The sequence below is a fragment of the Acipenser ruthenus genome, chromosome 4 (assembly GCF_902713425.1).
Source record: "Acipenser ruthenus chromosome 4, fAciRut3.2 maternal haplotype, whole genome shotgun sequence".
Taxonomy (NCBI): domain Eukaryota; kingdom Metazoa; phylum Chordata; class Actinopteri; order Acipenseriformes; family Acipenseridae; genus Acipenser; species Acipenser ruthenus.
In genome coordinates, this window is record NC_081192.1 from 91,126,379 (window position 1) to 91,153,450 (window position 27,072).

The window sequence follows — 27,072 nt, forward strand, 5'->3', positions numbered from 1 at the left end:
TTCTCTCTCCTTAGGTATCCACCCTATTTCACACTGCAACTCAAGGCTGGCAGACAATTCCCCAGCCCGGAACAATACAATGCACCCACCACTGTTAATCTCTGGTTATTATTGTCAAAAGACTCTATGAGCAATCCAATTCTTGCTAAGCCAAAGGATTTGTAACATAAAAATAAAAAAATAAAAGAGTCCCGAAATAAAATACAATACAGTTTTCAATGTCCAGGTTTCATTTCATTCCTTATTTCTCAATTGCAGGGTACAATCATCAACCGGCAGTAAAGCAATAATACCCCAACAAAGGAAAGGAGTAAAAAAGAAAATAAAAAGAAAACCACAGGTCCCACTCTCTACCTCACTGTCTGTAAAAACCCAGTTCCTTTTTCAGTGAAGCTGTTTCTATATACATGCAACAAATTTAAAAAAAAAAACAGTGCAATTAAAAAAAATAGCTCTGACACATAACACAATATAAGGTGCAATAAATCAAAACAATAAGAAGTGGACAAAAATAAATAATAAATACATTTCGTTAGTTGTGACATTATCATATTTTGCCCTTTTTCAGATTTTGAGGGGGCTCGCTCAAATATATATAATTTATAATACAATTTCTAAAAAATGAATAAGTAGCGTGTGACTGTATGGATAGGAACAACAGGGCTGTTTTACTAAGTCGTATTGCGTTGGAGGAGCAGGGACTGCCTGATCATATGGCTTGACCTGCGATCAAGTCACGTACCACTTTTATCAGGTGTGCTGCGGGGCGAACGTGACGCAGATCAGAACCGGTAAATGTCTGACAAAGCAGCACCTAGGAGGTATGAGAGTGAGGCTGAAAAGCAGAAACACAAGTACAATGCCATCGCGAGGAAGATATGTTAAAAAAAAAAACACAGACGCTGACACGCTATTTTAATACGATACCAACAAATGTATGTGAAGGTACCAGTACTTCAGAAAATACATTGGCGAGTTCCAACTTGGCCTTGTGCGACTTACTGATATTGTACAGCTTTCTTAAACTGGGTTTCCATGAAGTTTTTAGATTGTCTAAAAACACAGCCTGACTCATTTGGTCCAAACAAACTAAAAAATACATTGTTCCTGTGTGTGCAGCTCTGCTGATTCTACTGACACAAATAATAATAATAAAAAAAACATTATTATTATTATTATTATTTATTTATTAGCAGACACAATTACCCATTTATACAGTTGTGTTTTTACTGGAGCAATCTAGGTAAAGTACCTTGCTCAAGGGGACAGCAGCAGTGTCCCCCACCTGGGATTGAACCCACGACCCTCCAGTCAAGAGTCCAGAGAAAGCGCCGTGTACTATCCTTGTATTATTTGCTAAACATTTTTTGGCTGCATAAATATTTTTTATAAGCCGATTATACACGTACGTATTCGTAAGAGATAAGGACAACACATTGCCAGATAACTTGCTATTATGACAAAAGAGTTTGTAGTTAGCATTTCCCATTTTGTATTTGAAACTGCTAGTAACTAATGCTGTGGCCCGTGCCCTTGAAGATGAAGCACAAGACGGAGACGTTGCCAGGTACAATTGTAAACCAATTTCTTGGTAGAAATGAGCACGGTCCCTTGGGCCAAGACCACGCCACAAAAACAATAAAATAAATTATCTATTTCTATCGCTACCCTGCACTTTCCCTTTCTCTGGCTCTCTCTCTCTATCTCTCACTCAGGCTCTCGCTCTAAGCCACTCCCAGGCTTCGGTCGCACACACTCTCTCACAGGCCCTCTTTCTCTCTGAAATTAACCCAGCTCCGTGCAATCATCCGTTCACCACTCGAACCTGCGACTCTCTCCTTCACATTCCCGCACACGCGGTACTTATATCCCTTCCACTGCTCCCGCCCCCATCACTCAGACTGACCAACCAAGTCTAATCCTGCTCCTTTCCCCATTCTAGGTGGCGTGGTTGCACCCTTACAATACTTGTGACACGTACACAGGACAAGACAAACAAACGGGACAACATAAAAGTCCCACAGACACAGAAATGTCCTGGTCTAATTTAACTGTATATACTGGACTTAAAAGTATTTTGGGGAAGCTATAAAAAAGGCCAACAAAATGCTCGGCTATATAGTGAAAAGTGTAGAATTTAAATCAAGGGAAGTAATGTTAAAACTTTACAATGCATTAGTAAGACCTAATCTAGAATATTGTGTCCAGTTCTGGTCACCTCGCTACAAAAAGGATATTGCTGTTTTAGAAAGAGTGCAAAAAAGAGTGACCAGAATTAAACGGCATGTCATATGCAGACAGGCTAAAATAATTTAATCTATACAGTCTTGAACAAAGAAGACTACGTGGCGATCTGATTCATGCATTCAAAATTTTAAAAAGTATTGGCAGTGTTGACCCAAGGACTTTTTTAACCACAAATGGAGATTAGATAAAGGGGCATTCGGAACAGAAAATAAGAGAAAGGAATAAGATAAATAATGGAAACCTCTTTGAAAGACAAATGTCAACACATTATTTTCTTAGCTGTAGAACTGAATCGAAAGCGAAAGGTTTCTAAAACACAAGGGCTATTAAGCTCCAGATCTCTAAAACTGTTTTACGCAAACATTTGTTTACATTTTTTGTACCTTTTTTAGTTAGCTTTTTTTTAAATTTATTTTTTATAATTAGCATCCTAACATGTAATACTTGTGTTTATTTTATAGTAGCTTGATTAGAGGGCTTTACTATCTGTATTTGACCATGTTGAGAAGGTAATGTGAGATGCTGGTTTTATTGTGAATGGAAACTGTCAAACAGTGGCCCTATTGTTGTTTAAAACATTTTAAGTTTCTCTTTTTTAAAGCTAATTATTCTGTTTCATATTTTTGTGGTCAACTGCTGCATGGTATGCCCTGTAATGCAGCTTCATGATTGGTAGATGAAAGTTCGGAGGTTTCTAATGTTTCCAAGTGGTTAGTTAAAGGTTATAATCTGTAGTGACTTATTATTTTCTGCTGAAGCACAGGGCCCTTATCATATCTTTAACCCTGTCGATCATATCAGTGAAATGGGTTTCAGTTTGTTTAAAAGTATTTTAAAAAGTTAACAATACTTTGTAATAGTTGATAACTAACATTAACCAACCATTAATGAACATTAATCATGTTAGTAAGTTACAGCAGTTCTTAACAGCTAAAAAGCACCGTGACCTGTAGAAATGTGTGACCAAGACAAGAGGAAGCTTAATAGGAGGCCTTACATTTGTCTAATTACACCAAATATTTACTTGATTTAAAAGTTTTTGCAAAACATCAGCTTTTTGTGCAGTTTTGCATATATTCTCTCTTTTATAGGCCTTCTCGACTCTACCTTGTCACGACTTCAGCTACTCCAAAACTCTGCTGCGCGCCTCCTAACTCATACTAAACTAAGATAGCACATTAGACCTGTCTTGGCTTCCTTACATTGGCTGCCTGTAAAGCAGATCATTTATTTTAAGGTCCTTCTTCTGACATATAAGGCTTGTAGGGAACTTCCTTCTCTCTATGGGTGCAAGAGCTTTTTCTAATTATGCGCCTAGACTCTGGAACTCACTCCCTGAGAATATCTGCCTGGCTGACTCGCTTCTGATTTTTAAAAGTGGATTTAAAAAGTTATTTTTTTTATATATGGCTTATTATTGACTGTATAGCGCTTTGTGATAACTGTTGTGAAAGGCACTAAATAAAAACCTGTTGTATTGTATATAGAAGCACTATATCTTCTGTCTTGTCCATCATAACTGAAACTGACCTGTTATATATAACAAAATATAAGTCACGTATAGTTGTGTTATACAAGGGATATACACAAACGTCTGTACAATACATACCACTGATCCGGAGTGGTTGTCATAAAATCATTTTAGGCATCCATTATTAGTACGTCAGAACCAACAAGTAGGGGAAGTTTTGACAGTGTTACACAAATACAAGATTTTCTCCTTTATGGTAATACATCAGCACATTTGATGGCATGCAAGCGAATGCAAATGTCATACCAGGCATTGTTTTGTCCTTGTCTGAAAATAGCACAATTTGAAAGCTGGGGAGGATAGCTTATTCATTACTCATAAATGAGTTCATAGGTCATTTCAATTTGACTTTGTCTGTTAACACCTTTTCGTGTATTTAAAAAGGAACTATATAATTCACTCGGCCTCCATATTTGCACAAACACAGAATTACAAGCGGGTCAGTTCTGCATTACTCTATCCAAAGTTCTGCAGTCAACTGCTTTAATAGGCTATATTTATGGAACCTTTAGAAGTCAGTCATGTCTTATACTTGCTTTGTGGTGCAGCCAACTATGAATATATTTTAGAAAGTTAATGTAAGGTTTTATATAAATTGTATAATTTCATAATAGTGTCATAATAGTGCTTCTAGTGAGCTCCTGCTGCGCAGAGTTGGTCCCTGTTGAACCGGAGTGCGGAGTCCAGCCGGTACTGGAGGCACCTGGTGTCTGGTCTGGGGATGTCCAATGTAGCATCCGGGGGCTGGCCGAACAGCAGCCCGGCCGGGTTCCGGAGTTCCCAGCCGAGCATCAGGAGTGCTGGGGTGAATTCATGCACTGCTGTCTAACAGGCCATGGGATCCCCTCTGCAGTGCTGGATGTGAAAGTCATAGGACTGGACATGCTCAATCCACCACCCCTCTGGTTCTAGGAAGTTCAGCAGCCACTGGAGTGCCGTGTGGTCAGAGTGGAGGATGAAGTGCAGTCCACAGAGGTAGGGGTGGAAATGGCGCAATGGCACTGACACTTCCACTGCAAGTAGCTCTCACCTGGTCATACAGTACCGCCGCTCTGCCTTGTTCAAGGACCAGTTGTAGTAGTTGATCCCTTTGCGTCAAGGATGAACGGCAAACCACATACAGTACCGTTGCTCTGCCTTGTTCAAGGACCAGTTGTAGCAGTTGATCCCTTTGCGTCAAGGATGAACGGCAAACCAGGGGTGGGCAGCATCAGCACTGGTGCCTGCGTTAGCACCTCCTGCAGGGTAGTAAAGGTGTTCTGACAGGCCACGGTTCAGATGAACAGTTTCCCTTTTCACAGCAGGTGGTGGTGTGGGTGGGCAATGCCAGCAAACCGGGCTACAAAGCAGCGGTACTAGGAGGCGAGGCCCAGGAAATCACACAGCTGACGCTGGTCAGACGGGACAGGCCAGCCCTGGATGGCAGCGATCTTCTCCAGATCGGTGCAAATGCCCTCATGGCCCACCTGGTGACCCAGGAAAGCTTGCTGCATGAAATGGCACTTGTCCTGGTGGAGCTTCAGACTGTCACTTGTAACTGCTGCATTACCTCCTGTAGATTGCAGAGCACTTCACTTAAAGTGGGTGCGTGCGACACAGATCATCCAGATATACCAGGCAGCTCTGTGGCGGGACACCATTCAGCACCCCTTCCATCAAGCACTCAAAGGTTGTGGGAGAATTACACAGGCCAAAGAGCATGACCTTGAACTGCCACAGACCCCGGCCTATGGAGAAGGCTGTCTTGGGCTGGGCCCCTGGGGCGAGCTCCATCTGCCAATAGCTGCTTCGCAGGTCCAGCGAGCTGAACCAGGAAAATCCAGTAACCAGGTCGAAGAAGTCATCGATTCTGGGCAGGGGTAGGAGTCCTTCCGCGTCACATTGTTCAGCAGCCGGTTGTAGACACAGAATCACCAGACCCCATCCTTCTTGGGCACCAGGACAACCGGTACAGTCCACATGCTGTTCGACAGCTCTGAGGCCAGCCTCCTGCATCTTGGCTAGGGTACGCTCTGCAACCTCCTGCTGGGCGAGTGGTAGCTGGTGGGGCCCCAGCTTGATGGGGGGTATATAACCAGTATAAATGGTGTGCTGCACCAGGTGGGTCTGCCCAGCTTCTGGCTTGGTTGCAAAGAGATTTTTAAACTCCAGCAACAACAGCTGGGCCTACTGCACAGTTGCCAACCTTGCAATTTAGCTTTTACTGAAATACAGATTTATAGTGGCCTTTCTTTTACTGACACTGAATTTTTTTACTGACATTATTTAATAGGCTATTGTTATAGACTTACATTCCTTTAGGTCTTATTTACATATTATGGTCATACATGTACAGATTTGCAGACTGAATCATTTGCTTCGTTGGTCTGAAAGCTGGTACTGTTTTTATCAACAGTCTTGATAGTCAGAATTTGATCCAGAATGTCTGTAGACAGTTTCTTACATTTGTTTTTACAAGGTTAATCTGAGAAAGAACTTGTTCTAATCCTGCAGTAGTGTGGCAGTATTCATCAGCCGCCAGGTCCTGTCTAGGATCCGTCAAGTCAGTCATTTGGTACTGCATAAATTCAATTTCTAGACTATCCAGCATACTTCCAAGAACAATCTGTGGGAAAAACATTGCAAGCTGGACAATGTCACCCAAGCTCACTGTGCTTTAGCTACTTTGTACTTGGTTGAAGAATGCTTACTAGTTTCAGTGCAGTATTGTTAATTGGCATTCTTCTTTTGATACTTTTCACTAGCATCACATAAGGTGTAGGTATATGTCATTCAAGCTGATTTGGAAAGCAGCAATGCAATACAAAATCTTTTATTTTGATCCAAAATCACAGGCATTTTTTGTTATTTACAAACGGTTGGCAACCTTGGCCAACTGCTCCGGGCTAAACCCTTCACAGCTCTGGCGCCAGACCACATCTATTGCTGCCCAAGTGGTACCTGGGCTGGTGTGCTGCTGTGATGGCACAGGGTTCCCCAAATAGCTAGTCGTTGGCACTGGCTGGTTCTTTCCTGCTGGTGGTCTCTGGGTTGAGGATAAGGTTTCCAACCTCCACGATGCCGCCCTGGGTTGATGGGCGTGAGTGACAAGTCCTTCCGGTGACTGGGCACTGGCTTCATCTGGAATAGGGCCTCCGACTTCTGCAAGGCCGCCCTGGGGGGTTAGCTGGTACCCCCGGGGTGGGGGCCGGCGTGAGGGTCAGTCCCCTTGAAAGCAGAGGCTCCCCCTCTGAAGATCCAGGCTGCCGCTGGCCCTCTGCAGGAAGTCTAAACCCAGGATACAGGGGGTCTTCCAGGCAGGCTTGCAGATCTCTTCTGGCCGTCTGGAGGACGTCTGGCCTCACCAGGGCTATGTTATTATTATTATTATTTATTTCTTCTTATTATTGTTTATTTCTTAGCATGTTGGAGCCTGTGTCTACCAGAGCCATGCAGGGAACCCCCCTGATGCGGAATGGAATGTGCAGAAAGTCCACGGCAGTGTAGGACTGTAGCAGGTTACAGGACCATTGTCAGCTGCACCTGGGGGAGCTGGACTCTACCCCCCATCTGTGGTGTTGGGCCCTACCAAGGTGCGACCGTCGCTTGTTGCACGAGGCGGTCGGTGAGTCATCAAGGGGCATGGGGGTTTCCCTTCATGCAGGCCCAGGGTTGTTGCCATATGGTTTCCGGGTGCTCTAGGGAGGTGGCAATGGATGTTGCTGATGGGCATTGGACACTGAGGTGGCTGGCCAGCGCCACGATCTCTTGTAGTAGTGGTAACTCTGGAACGGTGCTCTTTGGAGAGAAATAGCTCCAGAGAGCCATATGGCATAAGCAGTTACATGGGGCTCAGAGCAGGCTTAAACAGACACTTAAATGAACCATAACATTATACTGTCAAATGGCATACATAAAAAACTTGAGAAGACAGGGCTGTGACAAAACGCAGCTATTAACTCACTTTAAATATAAATAACACTTTAGTATATCTATTAGAACGTCAAAGTTAATACTTTACTACAGTTGTAAATGGAAAACAGGAACTATTTTATGAGGCGGAATGTTATTTCCACATTTGTCTAATTTAAAATCACTTTTAAACATGAAATGAGTCTTAGTTGTTATTTTTTTACAGTGTGCCATTGTTTAATAGGAGTAATGCACTCCTGGTTGTGTGTTGTGCTGGGATAACAACACTTCTCCCAGTACAACACACGCCCTGTCATGCATTATTCCTTTAGCGCCAAACACTCGAGCAAGTCTCTGCTCTGAGCTCCGGCTAGCAGAGCATGGTTCCACACTCCTAAACAGCCCCGAATAACAATCCGGCCACAGGCACACAGTCCCGCCAGTATAGGTGTATTCATTTATTTATTTATTTACTTATTTTTACATTTTGGCACAAATTATGATCCATTGTTTTATGGGTAACACTTTCAAATAATGGGTGAACGCCACAATGACACCTGAATATCTTATGCGCTTCCTCCGAGTTATGAAATAAATAATGTTGAATTCAGAACGGTTTAATTACCCGTATTCATTCCATGTTTCTTTGTAACAAATGTTGATCACATGTAAGACATTCATTGATTGTGAGAAGTGATACTGTAAGAAGCATTAAATCATGCACCGTTTTGTCTACTGAAGTGAAGCGCTGGTCTGGTAAGTAGGCAGTGTTTATATATATATATATATATATATATGGGAGGAGTTTTGAAAACAGCTGACCTACAGCGGTAGAAACAGTGTGGTGGGGAGGCACTTTGTTACATTTCGGGGGTAAAAAAAAAAAAAGAATACAGGAAGGCAGTGCGGTATTTCAGAAGCCTGTGGGATGTCATAGTGAAACAAAACCAAGATAGGGCACAGCATTGGGTGACAAAACAAACAAGAAGTTAATCTGTTTCAGTGGCTCCATTGTAAAGGTAAATTCATTTCAATGCTATATGTTCGAAACTTACTGTTAGCCTTCGGTTTAAAATGAAATGTTTACTATTACTTACTATAGCTTATCTAAGTTGACATAGTGTAAGTAATATGATTAATTATCATATGTACTGAGTGTGCAAATCAAAATTGCTATGATGACATTTTGATTTTTGAAGCTAACAAACAGTATGATAGGCAGTTTATCACGCTATAACAAAAAAATACATTGTAGTAAATGTATATGTTCTAAAATGTGGTAATTTTAAATATAGGTCACTTGTAAGTATGTAACCCTAATATTGTGAAATGGTCCTATTGGAAGTAAAAGGTAATTATCAAAACATAACGTAATGAATTCCGTTTGGACAGAAACATGTTTTTTTTTTTTTTTTTTTTTTGCTTTTTAAGGGAAATACTGTATTATTTTTAACCGACGTTACTCGGTGCAAACAAGCTAATTACATAAATGTGTTGGGTTCCCGTTGAAGGAAGCCAGATCAAGAAAGCTGCTTTGTATTGTATATTGACAGCCTGTAACCTTGCTGCATCGGATTCACTTCACCCAGAACAAAGCTCTGACACCCCGACGCTTTGTGCTCCTGTCTGCAGAAGAAACCGAACATTTGCGCTGTCTACATTATTATGCAGAGAAAGAGGCCACACGCTGACATAGTCAGGTAAATTATATTCTATCACACAAACAAGTATTGTAGTAATTGATATTTACGTAATATACTGCATTGCACACAGCTTGTTGTGTCTACTGTGCATCTATTGGTATGCAATTTATTTCACAGATGGCTGTACAGATGTGTGTTTCATGAAATAAGTATTACTATCCTGTAAAATTAGAGACCTTTTAAATTATAGCACAGATTTACATAGCTGCATGTATAAAATATATACTTGTTTAAATATGGGTTTTGTCTCTTTCAGCACTGACTGTCTACATTGCTACAAGCTATACCCAGTTAATGTTGATTTAACAACAGTATGCATTAACCACTTTTAAGCAATTGTATAGCTTTTTTTTTAATGGCAAACATCTGTGTTAAGGTATACAAAGGTTTTCATTAGTTTAGGCTCTGGGGACTTTGTTATTGTATAATGAAGATCATGCATTTATCACAAGCAATCTCAATTGACTGGCTTGTTCCAGAATGTTATCCTATTTTGATAAAACTGTCATTTTATTGAAACAAAGAAATCTGAGTTCTTTTATTTGAACCTTGAGATTAAATTGAATGACAGGAATACTGTAGGTTGCTTTGAAAATAAAATAACACTTTATGAAGAATAAGAACAAAAAGCACTATTTGATTTCCTTGGACCTCTTCAGGAAATTATGGCTTTGTGTGTTCTGCCATGGATTATTTAGCATCCCTATAAGAGAAAACATTTTAGATACAGGCTTCATATTTGTAGGGTTTTAAAAACTCACTGATCCAAGACTTTTTTTTAGTTTCTGGGTCATAGAGACTACTTTTAGATGTTGGTTTAATTGCATTGACATTGTTACTATAAGTTATTTCACATACATAAATGTTTGGTATGATGGCCTTTTCCTGGTACTGAGGCTACTCGCCTACATTTAATATAATGTTATGTAGACATGTGATGCAAGTACTGCATTAAAAGCTTTTAAGACATTTGTGTCTATTTTAAATAGTACACTGGCACACTGTTGGGATCAACAAATTATTAGGATTGTGTGACATGATCCAGACTAGAAATGATTTGTAGTATAGTTCAGTGGTGCCCAAACTGGGGGGCGTGACTGTGACTAAAGGGGCAGTTCTATAAAAAAAAAAAAAGCTTTTTTTTTTTTTTTTAAGGATAGAACATTTTAAATAAATACATAAATAACAGCTAATTAGGCCAAGTAATTACCTTTCAAATGAGCCGTTAACAAACGCGTCAATGGACGTGAGCTTACATGTTAAAGAGCTATGCACACCGGACGCAAGCTTGCGAATCAAAAATAAGTAAAACTATTGATTTAAATGGAGCAATGCACAACGCAAGCGAAACGAGCGGCGTGAATGAAGCGAGCAAATATAGAAATACATTTGTTTTATTCGTATTTTGCTACACACTGTTCGTGTCGCAATGGATCAGTCAGAAATAAGGTCAAAGGTAGTGCCTGTCAGACTGTCAGTGTCTCGATCACGCAGAGATTACAACAGAAATAAAAAAATTCGACATCAATGAGAATGTAATTATTAAAGCTGAAAAATATAATGTTCTTTATGATGCCAGTGTCCATGGTTATGGACAATAAAAAGAATGAAGCAAAATGTCAACAAATAGCAGAACAATTGGAAATCGGTGGTGTGTCAATCTCTCTTTATTTCACCTTAATTTTAGTAAAAGTGACAGTGAGCACTACACAGTGGTTTTGTATTTCTGTAAAATGACACTTCTTTGTTTTAATAATATTTACCAATAATAATAATCACATTAGCTCTTTAACAAGCCGGTTGTATTCCCCAAACTGTTTCCTTTTTTTAGTACGTGGTGTACCCATGCTCATTTGTGTTTTATTTATTTTTATTTGTCTCCACAAAAGGAGCAAAACGAGAGTCTTCTTTTCATGGCTAGCTACGTCATTTTTTTGTACTCCTGCTGTATTCATGTCATTTGCTTCGCTCCCGGTGTGCATACTTTATTTTGTGAAAACCCAAGATTTCATTGCTGAACGATGATGTTTTTCAGTAAATGTTGAATTGCCAAGTTTAAAAAAAAAAAAAAAAAATCACTGATTTATTTGTTAGAAACCCAGGTTTAACATGTCAGTTAAATGTTCACTTGCTAAGTGTAAAAAAAAAAGATTTACAGACTGATTTTAAATGTTGAATTTGTGACACGCATATGTATTTATCTAAATCTGGACATTTTGTGGTTAAGGAAAAAAAAAAAAACGTGATTTACACAAAATCGAGAAAAAAAAAAAACACCTGTTAAAATATAAAGTCAAGGTCTAACGTTTTAATATGGGTGGGGGGTGCGACAAAATGTATGCTAAAAAATGGGGGTGGCATTTAAAAAGTTTGCGCAACACTGGTATAGTTCATTGCTAACTTATTAGTTGCACTTACGGCATTTAGATTATTAGGAGATTTAGCAAAAAACAGAATGACCTGCTCAGCCCAGCCAGGGTTTTATAAGGTGAATTCCAGCCATGTTAAATTGAATAAAATACATTTGGGTTTCATATTCCCGAAATCTGTGCTCTAGCAGGCCACTAAATTGCACTGCATGCATGTGTACTGTAGGTTTGTACAACAGTCGCTGCAGCATGGGTATAAAGCCTTGAGGTGTACAAGGTTACTTCAACCAGGTGGATTCCACAGTTCCTAATAATAGCCTAGTCTACTGTCATTAGCACCATAATAAACATATTGCTGCCAAGCCTCTGTGGTGTTCCTAAAATGTAAATTGCCACCATCACATAAAAAACAAACTGCTGTAGCTTACCAGTGAGCTTTTAGATTTCCTATCGGATCTCTCATATTTAATGATGGGATGTTTTAAACTGTGGTGATATGCTGAAGGAGGCGACGGATTAAAACTACTGCTCATAGAATGCATGAGTGGGGTCTACAGCAGGTAAGCAGTTTTAATGGAATCATCTTGCAGTAATTAATTAAAATTCATCTCCCTTTTTATGTATTTATTTTTGTATTTATTATGTGTTTAGTTTTATTTATGTGTTTATTTAACCAGGAGATTTACCCATTGAGACCGAGGCCTCATTTACAAGGGGGTACAAAACACACTTTTAGACTGCCTTTGCATATCATTTTGTGGTATTCCAGCTTTTAGATTGTTTGTTTAATAAGCCAATACCTTTTTTTTTTTTTTTTTATAAATAAGCTGTCAGGAAAACCATGGATGACTGAAACTACAACAACCTTGATTTTTTTTAAAATTCATAGCCAATTATAGATCATCAAACTAATAGTTTGGATTTTAAGACAATGCCCCGAACTGAACTCCCTAATATCAGCTGGTTGAGAATTCCAGAGTATGAGAGGATGTGTTGGGAATGATGAGTTCCTTGAGGTAACAGGAGCAAGGCAGTTCAATGTAAAGCAGCCAGTACGGTGTTACATGCTTTGAATGTTTAAGCCATCAGTACGAGTACATGTTCTCAAGAGTCCCCCATTCCATTTCAGATCGTTAACAAACTCACTGTTTCCGGTGGGGAAGAAATTACCTGTGCACACCTAGTGGTCATTTTTAAAGTGACCTCATTACAAAAACCTTGCTTGGGCATTCTCTGGTACTATACCAAAGGTAATATATTCTGGTAACTATATTATACATGCCAAAATATGGACATAGCACAGAGGTTTTATGTGTCAAACCAAGCAGGGTTCATGATACCATGTCGGAGCAAGAACTTGTTAATATTGCAATTTCAGTATGTCAGATATCTTACATTTTATAAGTGTGTGTTTTGCACTGATGGTTTTAATTTATAAAGTAACTTTAAAAACCAGATGTCAAATACTAACATTTATTGCATATTTTGAGTACCATTGATTTTTCTGAGTATGTAGAAAGTTGTTTTTGTTACTATCATTTGTAATCATGGAACCCAAGTAAGTCTGGTACTTAGATTATTTTCTGTTGGTAAATGCTTCTGTATTAACAAAGAGTTTCATTCTTCTTGTCATTTTGTTATGCTTTTCTGGCAGCCTTTGTGGAAGAAAGTATTATTGCAGTAATATCTAAGAAAGTAATGGAGGTATTTTACAATAAACATTTTTCTGTGGGTTTCATTGTATGTCTTGTGGAAGGTTAACCAAAGATTCAAAGATTAACAGCTTTTGTCCGACCGACTTGTCTTTTTTTTAAATTTAGTAATTGCCAATTATTGTATTATTTTCTCCCAATTTGGCATATTATTTTTACGTTACCACCCCTGCGCTGATGTGGGAACGACGAAGACGAACACACGCTGCCTCCGAAGCGTGTGCCGTCAACCAACTGCTTTTTTTCAAACTGCAGACTCACCGTGCAGCCACCTCAGAGCTACAACGTCATAGGACAACGCAGCTCTGGGAAGCTTACAGGCATGCCCGCAGGCGACCGGCCATACTACAGGGGTCGCTGATGCGCAGTGAGCTGAGGACACCCTGGCCGACCTAAGCCCCCCCCCCCCCGGGCGGCGCTCAGCCAGTTGTGCGCTGCTCCTGGATGCTCCAGTCTACAGTCAGCAATAGAATAGCCTGGACTCGAACCGGCGATCTCCGGGCTATAGGGCGCATCCTGTGCCTTTACCAGATGCGCCACTCAGGAGCCCCGCTATCCTTTTTTACACTTGCACTTAAGGCCAAAGAAATCATTAGTTTTGCACAACCTACCAGCAATTTCCTCCTTGTGTTATTCTTTTCTCTCTTTTGTTCTCTACTAAATGTTTGTTGTACTACTTATATTATAAATCATGATTGCCACTCCTCATAAAAACGCCAAATTTCAGAACATTCCAGCACATCATATTTTGCCATAAGTGTTGTGTCTTGCACACATTCTAAAGACGTGGATAACGGCAATAACAATTTATTTTTATTTTTATGGAAATGTGATTTATAATGTTAATATGTACAGTTGACCGTCTCTTAGGAAGTGTCCTCTCGTTTTGACCACCCATCAGTACTTTTGTCCACCCGAAGTGCTCACAAGTACCATAAGAGAGAGTAAACCGTACATAGTGATTTATATCACTTAGAAAGAAGTATATTTCCATTTTTTTCTGTATTTTTTCCAATTATGTTGCAGTGGGATATTGTTTTAGCTTACTGTGTGGTAGTCTCTGCAGGTTACAAAAAATTACTGAGTTTGTGTTGTAATTGGATTTTGAGTTGTCAGCAATTGGCATTATGTAATAGTGACTTACAATAGTGATAAATCCCATTCCCTGTGGGCCTGTGTTGGGATTTTTTAAGAAAAATAAAAAACTGAAATATCTTGCTTGCATAAGTATTCAACCCCCACACATTAATATTTGGTAGCGCCACCTTTCGCTGCAATAACAGCTTTAAGTCTTTTGGGGTAAGTATGTACCAGCTTTGCACACAGTGTCAGAGTGATTTTGGCCCATTCTTCTTGGCAGATTTGCTCCATGTTGTTCAGGTTGGTTGGACGACGCTTGTGAACGGCAATTTTCAAATAGTGCCACAGATTCTCAATGGGATTGAGATCAGGACTTTGACTGGGCCACTGTAGGACATTCACCTTTTTGTTCTTGAGCCACTCCAATGTTGCTTTGGCCTTGTGCTTGGGATCCTGCTGAAAGGTGAATTTCCTCCCAAGCTTCATTTTTTTAGCGGAATGAAGCAGGTTCTCTTGCAGTATTTCCCTGTATTTTGCTCCATCCGTTCTTCCTTCAATTTTAACAAGATGCCCAGTCCATGCTGATGAGAAGCATCCCCACAGCATGATGCTGCCACCACCATACTTCACTGTAGGGATGGTGTGTCTTGAGGCATGGGCAGTGTTAGGTTTGCGCCACACATAGCTCTTTGAGTTTTGGCCAAAAAGCTCTATCTTGGTCTCATCTGACCACAAAACCTTTTCCCACATCGCAGCTGGGTCACTCTCATGCTTTTCTGGCAAACTCCAGACATGCTTTCAGATGGTACTTTTTGAGTAACGGCTTCTTTCTTGCCACCCTCCCATACAGGCCAGTGTTATGCAGAGCTCTTGATATGGTTGACTGGTGCACCATTACTCCACTCCCAACCACTGAACTCTGTAGCTCCTTCAAAGTGATTGTTGGCCTCTCTGTGGCTTCTCTCACAAGTCTCCTTCTTGTTTGAGCGCTGAGTTTTGAGGGACAGCCTTTTCTTGGCAGTGCCTGGGTGGTGTGATGCAGCTTCCACTTCCTGATTATTGATCCAACTGTGCTCACTGGGATATCCAAACACTTGGATATTATTTTGTACCCTTTCCCTAATCTATGCATTTGTATTACTTTATCTCTAACTTCTGTAGAATGCTCTTTGGTCTTCATTTTCCTTCAGATTCACAGCCTGACCAATGATCCTTCAACAGTGGGGTTTTTATCCAGAAAATGTGACAGCAACTTTAATGGTTCACAGGTGGAGGCCAATGGTAAGGTAATTGTGTCCTTGTTAGGGCAATTTCTTTCATCGGTGTGAACTGGGAGCTTCCACAGCACAGGGGTTGAATACTGTGTAACCAATGTCACCTTACAATAATTGATTTTGATTTTCAGTGTTTTAAAATAAAATATCAAACAGAACGAAATTTCAATGTACCATTTGTAATTCAGTAATATGAGAGAATTGGTCAGGGGTCTGAATACTTTTGCAAGGCACTGTGTATATATATCTCTCTCGATCGATCTCTATCCTATCTATCTATCTATATATCTATCTATCTATCTATCTACATGCATGGATGAAGGCTATATTTGCATCCTGAGCCATTTGAAAAAAAAGGCATAATACCACAGTAGTGACGTCAAAAAGTGATAATTCCTCTAGTTTTCAATCACTTGACAAACACCCACAGTACAGAAAAGTTCATTAATGATCAACAAAATGAGAATACGTTAAAAAAAAAAAAAAACAAGGTAAAGGCAATCGTCCAAATAAAGCTGAAGCTCTAACGGATAATGACATAGAACATCTGTACAGCACTGGAACGCTACTTTTAAAACAACCCAACTGTACTGCTGAACCTCGTCTTCTTTAATATTAGCATCCCAAGGGTATCCATGTATTATAAAAAAAAATAATAGATGGGCCTCTTCAGTGAGTTACAGGAAAACAATTTCATCTCGGGTTTCTGTGACAGTTTATAAGATAATTATTTTCTTGTAACTCACTGAGGCCCTTCGAATATATATATACATATATATATATATGCTCATAATTATGCTGTTACTGTAAATAGACAGTATTTGAGTGTGTACCCTAGCCTCTTCTTAAAAACTGGTGCTTGCATCTGTGGTCTGAAACCTGTTCAGCTCATATTTCTCTCATGCCGTATTGCTGAGGCTTTCCAGTCCTTCCTACAGATGCAAATGACCCTGCACAACCATTTCTCTGCAAAATAGTATTGCTGTATTACTGTATTGCTTTTGTGCTGGACTCAACCAAGCAACATATCCAAGTCCAAGGTCCCCCACATATTGTACCTAAAAGTCAGTTAGATTATGAGCACACCTAAGTAATTTGAAAGTGATATCTTTTCTACTTTAAAAGGAACATGCACTGTACAGAAGAATTCACAGAAGCATTCATAGGGCTAATGACATTCTAAATGTCATTTTTAGATCCATCAAAATCACTCTAAAATGAGACGTGTTTCAAGTGTTTTGTAGTCAGGTACATATTCTAGTGACTGGCAGTCTGCCTGCCTCAAACTCCTCATTTTACTTTAAAATGTAGGCTTGAGATTGAATTAAAATTCCATCTCTCAATGTAAGAAACTCTTAACCCAGGTTATTTTATTGGTTTGAGGAGAAAATTGCCTCATTAGCAATCATTCCCCAGAGAAAGTATTTCTAACCTGACCCTGCTGACCTTTCTGCCATTGCTTGCTCGATCACTGTAATTCGTTGGTGTAGTCAGAACATCCAGTTGGAAGAGATTACTTAATCTGTAATTGGATTGAAAGGCAGAGGTTTTAAGAAAGATGGCAGTGATGAAGTATTGCCATCTCCTGTTTTCAACAGGAGCTCTTGTATAAGAGACAACTAAGAACAGAGGTTAACAATGTATTGATCGCACAAAAGCTGGTATACACAGTGCAAATACCAATGTGTGTATTTGGATGACTTGTACAACTTCCTGACGTGATATCTGTAGATGTTTTAGGCTCTGTTGTAACCAGCCCTCACGCTTAATGTCTTCCATCCAAAACTGGAAAAAGTATAAACCTGCATTAATCTTGAACACTGTTGACATATATTAATTACAAAATATTGTGAGGTGAGCTTATCATGTTGCAATCGCCACCACAAGCGCTACAACTGGTAATATCTCATAAACCATTTCAGCTTGCAAATTCATATTTTCAGTGTTTTTGGGGGTGGGTGGGAATCTAAAGGCATCCTTCAGTTTGACCTGATTATACTCGGTTTCATACTCGGTTCACAACTGTACCCTGTATTTCTCTTTGTTCAAATTTGATCATGGGTTACATGAATATATATATATATATATATATATATATATATATATATATATATATATATATATATATATATACATAGTGGCAGTTATTAAACAACCCAATAAGGGGAGCTTGTATAAAATTGCATAATGTCAGTGTTATGGATACTCCTCAGAATCTAACAGCACTGTTCACTTTGACCTGTGACAGTACACTTTGAGTTACTGTCTCATCATTTGGTACACAGCTGAATTCTTTGATTTTCTTACTTAAGTGCCATTACCAGTGCTGACCAGCAACAAATAAACTGTTTCATTGCTGTAGTGTCTTCATCTGGCCATTTCAATAATACAGACCACATTATTTGATGGGGTCTTTATAGTTTGGTACGCAGTGTTCTATGATTCTCTCAATAAAGTTTCAAACATTATCAATTCAGTGCCTCATTCTTTTAACCTCTGAACATATTATTGATACAGAACACTCACTTAGTCAAGAGTCTTTAAAAGTTTTATTATACGATTGTCTCAAAGTTCAGGTGGTGTCAAGTTAACTTTTTCACTGTCACATTGTTTTTAACCTTGGAAATATCAATGATACAGATTTTATAACCCCTGCATGCTAAGTGTGTTAGTGGTTATGTACATTTTTGCTACAGCTGTATTTGTTTTTCTTTACTTTCTGTTCCATTATTGTTTTTTGTCCAGCAAAAAAATAGCCCTTTTTACTGCCATGTCTTGACACATCAATTCTACTGACCACATGCTTTTTGAGTTCTATGTTGTTTCAAATGTTTGTTTCTTAGCTTTTTTTTGGGGGGGGGGGGGGGTCAATGAGACAGTGCCCATATTTCCTGCCTGAACCCAGTGTGATCTGAAATCGTATTACTATGTTCTCCTCCTTTGTCTTTAACTCTAAACACACTTTGTATGAGAAGTGTTCCTTAAACATCTGTTTTACAAATATAAGAAGTTATGTGCAAGAGAACAGCTGTTTATATATCTGTTATCTTGTACTTAACTTCTTATTTTCCCAAGGAAACTTGTACATTCCACGAATTCTTGTAAACAAGCACTATTAACTATCCTATTGTCAGTTAAACCAGTTAAACTATAAATGATTGACCTGTAAGTTGAGACTGAGCATGCCACTTGTTATCTGTTATGTTATGTCCTTTACAACAACGACTTTAACCTTATCTTTTAAGCAGTTCGGTTCACAGAGATTATGCAAAATGACTATATCTTTAATACAGGTAGCTGTTAACATTTGAGCCTTACTTCCTTTGCAATCCAACACCACCAATTTCTATTTTTTTAATTTAGTAGTTGCCAATTGTTTTTTATCATTTTCTCCCGATTTAGAATAGGCAATTATTTTTAGGCTCAGCTCACTGCTCGGGAGGGTGAAGACGAACACACGCTGTCCTCCGAATCGTGTGCCATCAGCCAACCGCATATTTTCACACTGCAGACCCACCATGCAGCCACCTCAGAGCTACAGCGTTGGAGGACAACGCAGCTCTGGGCAGCTTACAGGCAAGCCCGCAGGCGTCCGACCAGACTACAGGGGTCACTGGTGCGCGGTGAGCCGAGGACAGTAGAAAAGAAAAGGTTGCTTTTTACTGCTTTTTCAACTGAATTGTGATTTAATAAAATCGCAAGGACAAGTGGGGTTGACCTGGTATAGTTTCCACTGCAGGGTCCTGGCCCAGGCAGAGGCAGCGTAGAGCCCATAAAAAATCACACATATTGTAAATTTGGAAGAAAACAGTGAACACAATGCATAGGAAAGGGAAGCATTAAATACATTGGTAATATATTAACAGAGAGCTGACCTGTGAAGTATCGCTGTTTCCAAAGAAAAACAAAAACAAGACCTGCCTGCTTTCTATCCCTGATCCCACTGAAGCAAATTGTATTTATTTAGCTTGCATTTTGTTTAACTTTAAAACATGTTACCAAGTTCAGCAAATAAACTGATGTCCAACAAAGCTGAAGGCTGTTTTACAGCAACAACTGCTTCCTGGCATTTGGTTGTAATTTTCATTGTTAAATGAAAGCATTGAAGTGAGGATCGCTTTTGTAGTGAGGGAGAGTTGCAGGTTTGTTCATTTGTAGTGGGGTAGAGTTGCAGGTTTGTTCTTTTGTAGTGGGGGAGAGTTGCAGGTTTGTTCTTTTGTAGTGGGGGAGAGTTGCAGGTTTGTTCTTTTGTAGTTGGGTAGAGTTGCAGGTTTGTTCTTTTGTAGTTGGGTAGAGTTGCAGGTTTGTTCTTTTGTAGTGAGGGAGAGTTGCAGGTTTGTTCTTTTGTAGTGGGGGAGAGTTGCAGGTTTGTTCTTTTGTAGTGAGGGAGAGTTGCAGGTTTGTTATTTTGTAGTTGGGTAGAGTTGCAGGTTTGTTCTTTTGTAGTTGGGTAGAGTTGCAGGTTTGTTCTTTTGTAGTGAGGGAGAGTTGCAGGTTTGTTCTTTTGTAGTTGGGTAGAGTTGCAGGTTTGTTCTTTTGTAGTGGGGTAGAGTTGCAGGTTTGTTCTTTTGTAGTGAGGGAGAGTTGCAGGTTTGTTCTTTTGTAGTTGGGTAGAGTTGCAGGTTTTGTTCTTTTGTAGTGGGGTAGAGTTGCAGGTTTGTTCTTTTGTAGTGGGGGAGAGTTGCAGGTTTGTTCTTTTGTAGTGGGGGAGAGTTGCAGGTTTGTTCTTTTGTAGTGGGGGAGAGTTGCAGGTTTGTTCTTTTGTAGTGAGGGAGAGTTGCAGGTTTGTTCTTTTGTAGTGGGGGAGAGTTGCAGGTTTGTTCTTTTGTAGTGGGGGAGAGTTGCAGGTTTGTTCTTTTGTAGTGGGAGAGAGTTGCAGGTTTGTTCTTTTGTAGTGGGGGAGAGTTGCAGGTTTGTTCATTTGTAGTGAGGGAGAGTTGCAGGTTTGTTCTTTTGTAGTGGGGTAGAGTTGCAGGTTTGTTCTTTTGTAGTTGGGTAGAGTTGCAGGTTTGTTCTTTTGTAGTGGGGTAGAGTTGCAGGTTTGTTCTTTTGTAGTGGGGGAGAGTTGCAGGTTTGTTCTTTTGTAGTGGGGGAGAGTTGCAGGTTTGTTCTTTTGTAGTGGGGGAGAGTTGCAGGGTTGTTCATTTGTAGTGAGGGAGAGTTGCAGGTTTGTTCTTTTGTAGTTGGGTAGAGTTGCAGGTTTGTTCTTTTGTAGTGAGGGAGAGTTGCAGGTTTGTTCTTTTGTAGTGGGGGAGAGTTGCAGGGTTGTTCATTTGTAGTGAGGGAGAGTTGCAGGTTTGTTCTTTTGTAGTGGGGGAGAGTTGCAGGGTTGTTCATTTGTAGTGAGGGAGAGTTGCAGGGTTGTTCATTTGTAGTGGGGGAGAGTTGCAGGTTTGTTCTTTTGTAGTGGGGGAGAGTTGCAGGTTTGTTCTTTTGTAGTGGGGGAGAGTTGCAGGTTTGTTCTTTTGTAGTGGGGGAGAGTTGCAGGTTTGTTCTTTTGTAGTTGGGTAGAGTTGCAGGTTTGTTCTTTTGTAGTGGGGGAGAGTTGCAGGTTTGTTCTTTTGTAGTTGGGTAGAGTTGCAGGTTTGTTCTTTTGTAGTGGGGGAGAGTTGCAGGTTTGTTCTTTTGTAGTGAGGGAGAGTTGCAGGTTTGTTCTTTTGTAGTGGGGTAGAGTTGCAGGTTTGTTCTTTTGTAGTGAGGGAGAGTTGCAGGTTTGTTCTTTTGTAGTGGGGTAGAGTTGCAGGTTTGTTCTTTTGTAGTTGGGTAGAGTTGCAGGTTTGTTCTTTTGTAGTGAGGGAGAGTTGCAGGTTTGTTCTTTTGTAGTGGGGTAGAGTTGCAGGTTTGTTCATTTGTAGTGGCTGAGAGTTGCAGGTTTTGTTCTTTTGTAGTGGGGTAGAGTTGCAGGTTTGTTCTTTTGTAGTGGGGGAGAGTTGCAGGTTTGTTCTTTTGTAGTGGGGGAGAGTTGCAGGTTTGTTCTTTTGTAGTGGGGTAGAGTTGCAGGTTTGTTCTTTTGTAGTGGGGTAGAGTTGCAGGTTTGTTCTTTTGTAGTGGGGGAGAGTTGCAGGTTTGTTCTTTTGTAGTGGGGTAGAGTTGCAGGTTTGTTCATTTGTAGTGGCTGAGAGTTGCAGGTTTTGTTCTTTTGTAGTGAGGGAGAGTTGCAGGTTTGTTCTTTTGTAGTGGGGGAGAGTTGCAGGTTTGTTCTTTTGTAGTGAGGGAGAGTTGCAGGTTTGTTCTTTTGTAGTGAGGGAGAGTTGCAGGTTTGTTCTTTTGTAGTGAGGGAGAGTTGCAGGTTTGTTCTTTTGTAGTGAGGGAGAGTTGCAGGTTTGTTCTTTTGTAGTGGGGTAGAGTTGCAGGTTTGTTCTTTTGTAGTGGGGGAGAGTTGCAGGTTTGTTCTTTTGTAGTGAGGGAGAGTTGCAGGTTTGTTCTTTAGTAGTGGGGGAGAGTTGCAGGTTTGTTCTTTTGTAGTGGGGGAGAGTTGCAGGTTTGTTCTTTTGTAGTGAGGGAGAGTTGCAGGTTTGTTCTTTTGTAGTGAGGGAGAGTTGCAGGTTTGTTCTTTTGTAGTGGGGTAGAGTTGCAGGTTTGTTCTTTTGTAGTGGGGGAGAGTTGCAGGTTTGTTCTTTTGTAGTGAGGGAGAGTTGCAGGTTTGTTCTTTTGTAGTGGGGGAGAGTTGCAGGTTTGTTCTTTTGTAGTCGGAGAGAGTTGCAGGTTTGTTCTTTTGTAGTGGGGTAGAGTTGCAGGTTTGTTCTTTTGTAGTGGGGGAGAGTTGCAGGTTTGTTCTTTTGTAGTGAGGGAGAGTTGCAGGTTTGTTCTTTTGTAGTGAGGGAGAGTTGCAGGTTTGTTCTTTTGTAGTGAGGGAGAGTTGCAGGTTTGTTCTTTTGTAGTGGGGGAGAGTTGCAGGTTTGTTCTTTTGTAGTGAGGGAGAGTTGCAGGTTTGTTCTTTTGTAGTGGGGGAGAGTTGCAGGTTTGTTCTTTTGTAGTGGGGGAGAGTTGCAGGTTTGTTCTTTTGTAGTGGGAGAGAGTTGCAGGTTTGTTCTTTTGTAGTGGGGGAGAGTTGCAGGTTTGTTCATTTGTAGTGAGGGAGAGTTGCAGGTTTGTTCTTTTGTAGTGGGGTAGAGTTGCAGGTTTGTTCTTTTGTAGTTGGGTAGAGTTGCAGGTTTGTTCTTTTGTAGTGGGGTAGAGTTGCAGGTTTGTTCTTTTGTAGTGGGGGAGAGTTGCAGGTTTGTTCTTTTGTAGTTGGGTAGAGTTGCAGGTTTGTTCTTTTGTAGTGGGGGAGAGTTGCAGGTTTGTTCTTTTGTAGTGGGGTAGAGTTGCAGGTTTGTTCTTTTGTAGTTGGGTAGAGTTGCAGGTTTGTTCTTTTGTAGTGGGGTAGAGTTGCAGGTTTGTTCTTTTGTAGTGGGGGAGAGTTGCAGGTTTGTTCTTTTGTAGTTGGGTAGAGTTGCAGGTTTGTTCTTTTGTAGTGGGGGAGAGTTGCAGGTTTGTTCTTTTGTAGTGAGGGAGAGTTGCAGGTTTGTTCTTTTGTAGTGGGGTAGAGTTGCAGGTTTGTTCTTTTGTAGTGGGGTAGAGTTGCAGGTTTGTTCTTTTGTAGTGGGGTAGAGTTGCAGGTTTGTTCTTTTGTAGTTGGGTAGAGTTGCAGGTTTGTTCTTTTGTAGTGAGGGAGAGTTGCAGGTTTGTTCTTTTGTAGTGGGGTAGAGTTGCAGGTTTGTTCATTTGTAGTGGCTGAGAGTTGCAGGTTTTGTTCTTTTGTAGTGGGGTAGAGTTGCAGGTTTGTTCTTTTGTAGTGGGGGAGAGTTGCAGGTTTGTTCTTTTGTAGTGGGGTAGAGTTGCAGGTTTGTTCTTTTGTAGTGGGGTAGAGTTGCAGGTTTGTTCTTTTGTAGTTGGGTAGAGTTGCAGGTTTGTTCTTTTGTAGTGGGGGAGAGTTGCAGGTTTGTTCTTTTGTAGTGGGGTAGAGTTGCAGGTTTGTTCATTTGTAGTGGCTGAGAGTTGCAGGTTTTGTTCTTTTGTAGTGAGGGAGAGTTGCAGGTTTGTTCTTTTGTAGTGGGGGAGAGTTGCAGGTTTGTTCTTTTGTAGTGAGGGAGAGTTGCAGGTTTGTTCTTTTGTAGTGAGGGAGAGTTGCAGGTTTGTTCTTTTGTAGTGAGGGAGAGTTGCAGGTTTGTTCTTTTGTAGTGAGGGAGAGTTGCAGGTTTGTTCTTTTGTAGTGGGGTAGAGTTGCAGGTTTGTTCTTTTGTAGTGGGGGAGAGTTGCAGGTTTGTTCTTTTGTAGTGAGGGAGAGTTGCAGGTTTGTTCTTTAGTAGTGGGGGAGAGTTGCAGGTTTGTTCTTTTGTAGTGGGGGAGAGTTGCAGGTTTGTTCTTTTGTAGTGAGGGAGAGTTGCAGGTTTGTTCTTTTGTAGTGAGGGAGAGTTGCAGGTTTGTTCTTTTGTAGTGGGGTAGAGTTGCAGGTTTGTTCTTTTGTAGTGGGGGAGAGTTGCAGGTTTGTTCTTTTGTAGTGAGGGAGAGTTGCAGGTTTGTTCTTTTGTAGTGGGGGAGAGTTGCAGGTTTGTTCTTTTGTAGTCGGAGAGAGTTGCAGGTTTGTTCTTTTGTAGTGGGGTAGAGTTGCAGGTTTGTTCTTTTGTAGTGGGGGAGAGTTGCAGGTTTGTTCTTTTGTAGTGAGGGAGAGTTGCAGGTTTGTTCTTTTGTAGTGAGGGAGAGTTGCAGGTTTGTTCTTTTGTAGTGAGGGAGAGTTGCAGGTTTGTTCTTTTGTAGTGGGGGAGAGTTGCAGGTTTTGTTCTTTTGTAGTGGGGGAGAGTTGCAGGTTTGTTCTTTTGTAGTGGGGGAGAGTTGCAGGTTTGTTCTTTTGTAGTGGGGGAGAGTTGCAGGTTTGTTCTTTTGTAGTGGGGGAGAGTTGCAGGTTTGTTCTTTTGTAGTGGGGGAGAGTTGCAGGTTTGTTCTTTTGTTCCCATAGCAGGGCATCTGATGAACAAGTAGTACCATCCTTTGGTCCACTCTTGTAATTGAAGCAGTGCGTGTTCGACCTTCGACACACTCTTCACTAGATTCCCTGTAGGGTTGTAATGGGAACAGAGCAAGGCAATTTATTTTAATTACACTTCAGAACATTTTCACTTACTGTAGGCATACTAGGGGCGAGTTGGTGTATCAGTTTTGCGGTTTACTCTGGTTCAGGTACATTACGGTATTCATACCATTCCTGTTATGCTGCACCGCAAATGTCGGAATTAAGCGAAGGTTGCCGCGATTGTTTTACTACTGTATTTACAATATTGTATTGTTATGATACTACTTATTGTATTGGTTTTGAAATACTGTAGAATACAATGAAAAGCTAACCATTTCATAATTGCGATAATGGGAAATTATCTCGTCACATTGTCATCAATAGGACCCTGTTTAACTTAAGATCTCGTGAGATTTGAATTGTGGGGTTTAATGTCATTTAATTCACCATTTTGTAGTTTGATTACAGTGCGACCAAAGGAAGGGATTTTAGGCTTTGAAATACCCAGCACGTTAACTGGCAGTCGGACACTTTTATTTATTTATTTATTTATTTATTTATTTATTTATTTATTTATTTATTACGATGGATCAACCTCTGGTGGAAGGTGACTGTGTTCCTGAGGCAGCACTTCCACTTCCACAGTTTACACAGGACAAAGCAACTGGACTTGCACCTAAATTAAAAAGACGGTAATTCCCAGTTTGGGATTATTTTAGTTGAAAAGAAAATAATGAAAAAGGTGAACCAGTTAAAGATGGTACCCCTATTTGTATGGCATGTGAAAAACAACCATCAGTCATTCACTTGTACGTCAGGAAATATTTAACAGTAGGTTAATAAGTTTATAAATACATAAGATTGTTTAAAACACTTCAAAGCAAAATGAGTTCTTCAACCTGGTAACTTTTAATCTATAGTAAGTTATCTAAAATCAGTTGAGCCTTGCTAAAAATTATGTGAACTGATGTAAATATTGTGTTGTAGATAGTTTCAATAACCGTACAATTAAAATGGTTGAATAATCGAAAACTGGAATTTTGATATCGTGGCAACAGTGGCAGCAGCGGCCTGGTCATTTTTAGTTGAAACTGAACAGTTAGCCCAGACAGAAAGGAGAAAGCAAGGCCAATTAACTGTGCTGGAGTGTCTAGTAGAGCTTCTGTACAGTAAATCAGTCCATTGTTGATTTTTTCCCCATCTTTTTTTTTTTCACTAATGTATGATCATTTGTGTTGGGCATTGACCTATTTTTTTTTTTTTTTTTTATTAGAGCCTGCGCAGCAACCCTTTCAAGCCTTGAAATGCTGCTCACAGTGGACAGCTCATTGTCAGTTATCCCCATAGAAAATGATTGAAACCTATTCCAACTGTGATGTCTGTCTCTGAATGCCCATTCACAAGATAGCTTGCAAGTGTGATTTATAAAATCGGGGCATGCTAGCTACTTTAGCCTGCAGCTCCACGGGCCACTGCTTTGTGTAAAGTGACATCTCCAAGTACTCCACTAAAAATGTTAAGGGAGCCATTTGTTAGTCAGGCCAATTTGCTTTCAACAGTACTTTTTAATCCAAGTGAGATGAACTGACTTTTTAATGTGCAGATTTTGTGTTCACAGCTAGAAGAATAAAAATAACTAACTGCAGCAGTGCATCACACTTCAGTCTGTTTATACAGGCAGACCACAGGCAGACCACGGGCAAGTGTCAGAAGTATTTGTTAAGCAGGCTACGGAAGGTAAAAATACAAGAAGCATTGAGTTTGGTAACTTGCCATCAGAAGATACCCATTTCAAGTCCCAATAATCTGTTATGTCTTTTATTACTGTTTGGTACAAAAGTATGTCATTTTGTAAATATTGGGAATATCTTAATCTCAAAACACCCTGCATGTTATGCAGTTTCTGTATAAGAGCAAATTATTATATTTGGTAACAAATATAAGAAATAATTCTGAAATGATATTAGGTCAAAATGCATTGGATGGTTATAAAATGAACAGGGGCTTCAAAAGGAGTAGATCATGTAAAAACAAGATCATGATGAAAACATTTTTAAACATTTTTTTATACTGTAAGACAACTATGTAGTTGGAGAGGATTGGCTTAAGGTTTCCCTGCTAATTCAAATGTGAAATGAGGAATTGCTACAACTGGAACATGGTTTGTGGAGTTCTTCAGACTCTGAACACTTGAACTGTCTTCAAGTTTGAAGATATTGAAAAAGACCTCTAGCCAAAATATTTGCTACTGAATTTATTAAAGGGGAACTTTC

At 40.1% G+C, this 27,072-nt stretch overlaps 1 protein-coding gene across 4 annotated transcripts in view; it reads left to right on the forward strand.

Moving 5' to 3' along the window:
• LOC117400531 (E3 ubiquitin-protein ligase RNF152-like) overlaps positions 1-27,072 on the forward strand; it is a 39,786-nt gene that overhangs the window by 295 nt on the left and 12,419 nt on the right. Inside the window, exons 1-2 of one of the 4 annotated variants that reach the window (XM_059023095.1) lie at positions 7,239-7,382; positions 9,223-9,369. The gene's annotated coding sequence lies outside the window, so the exon portion shown is untranslated. Of the gene's footprint in view, positions 1-7,238; positions 7,383-8,286; positions 8,426-8,516; positions 8,689-9,222; positions 9,370-27,072 lie in introns of those variants that run through there. The other 3 variants (XM_059023093.1, XM_034000638.3, XM_059023094.1) reach the window with 3 other exon arrangements.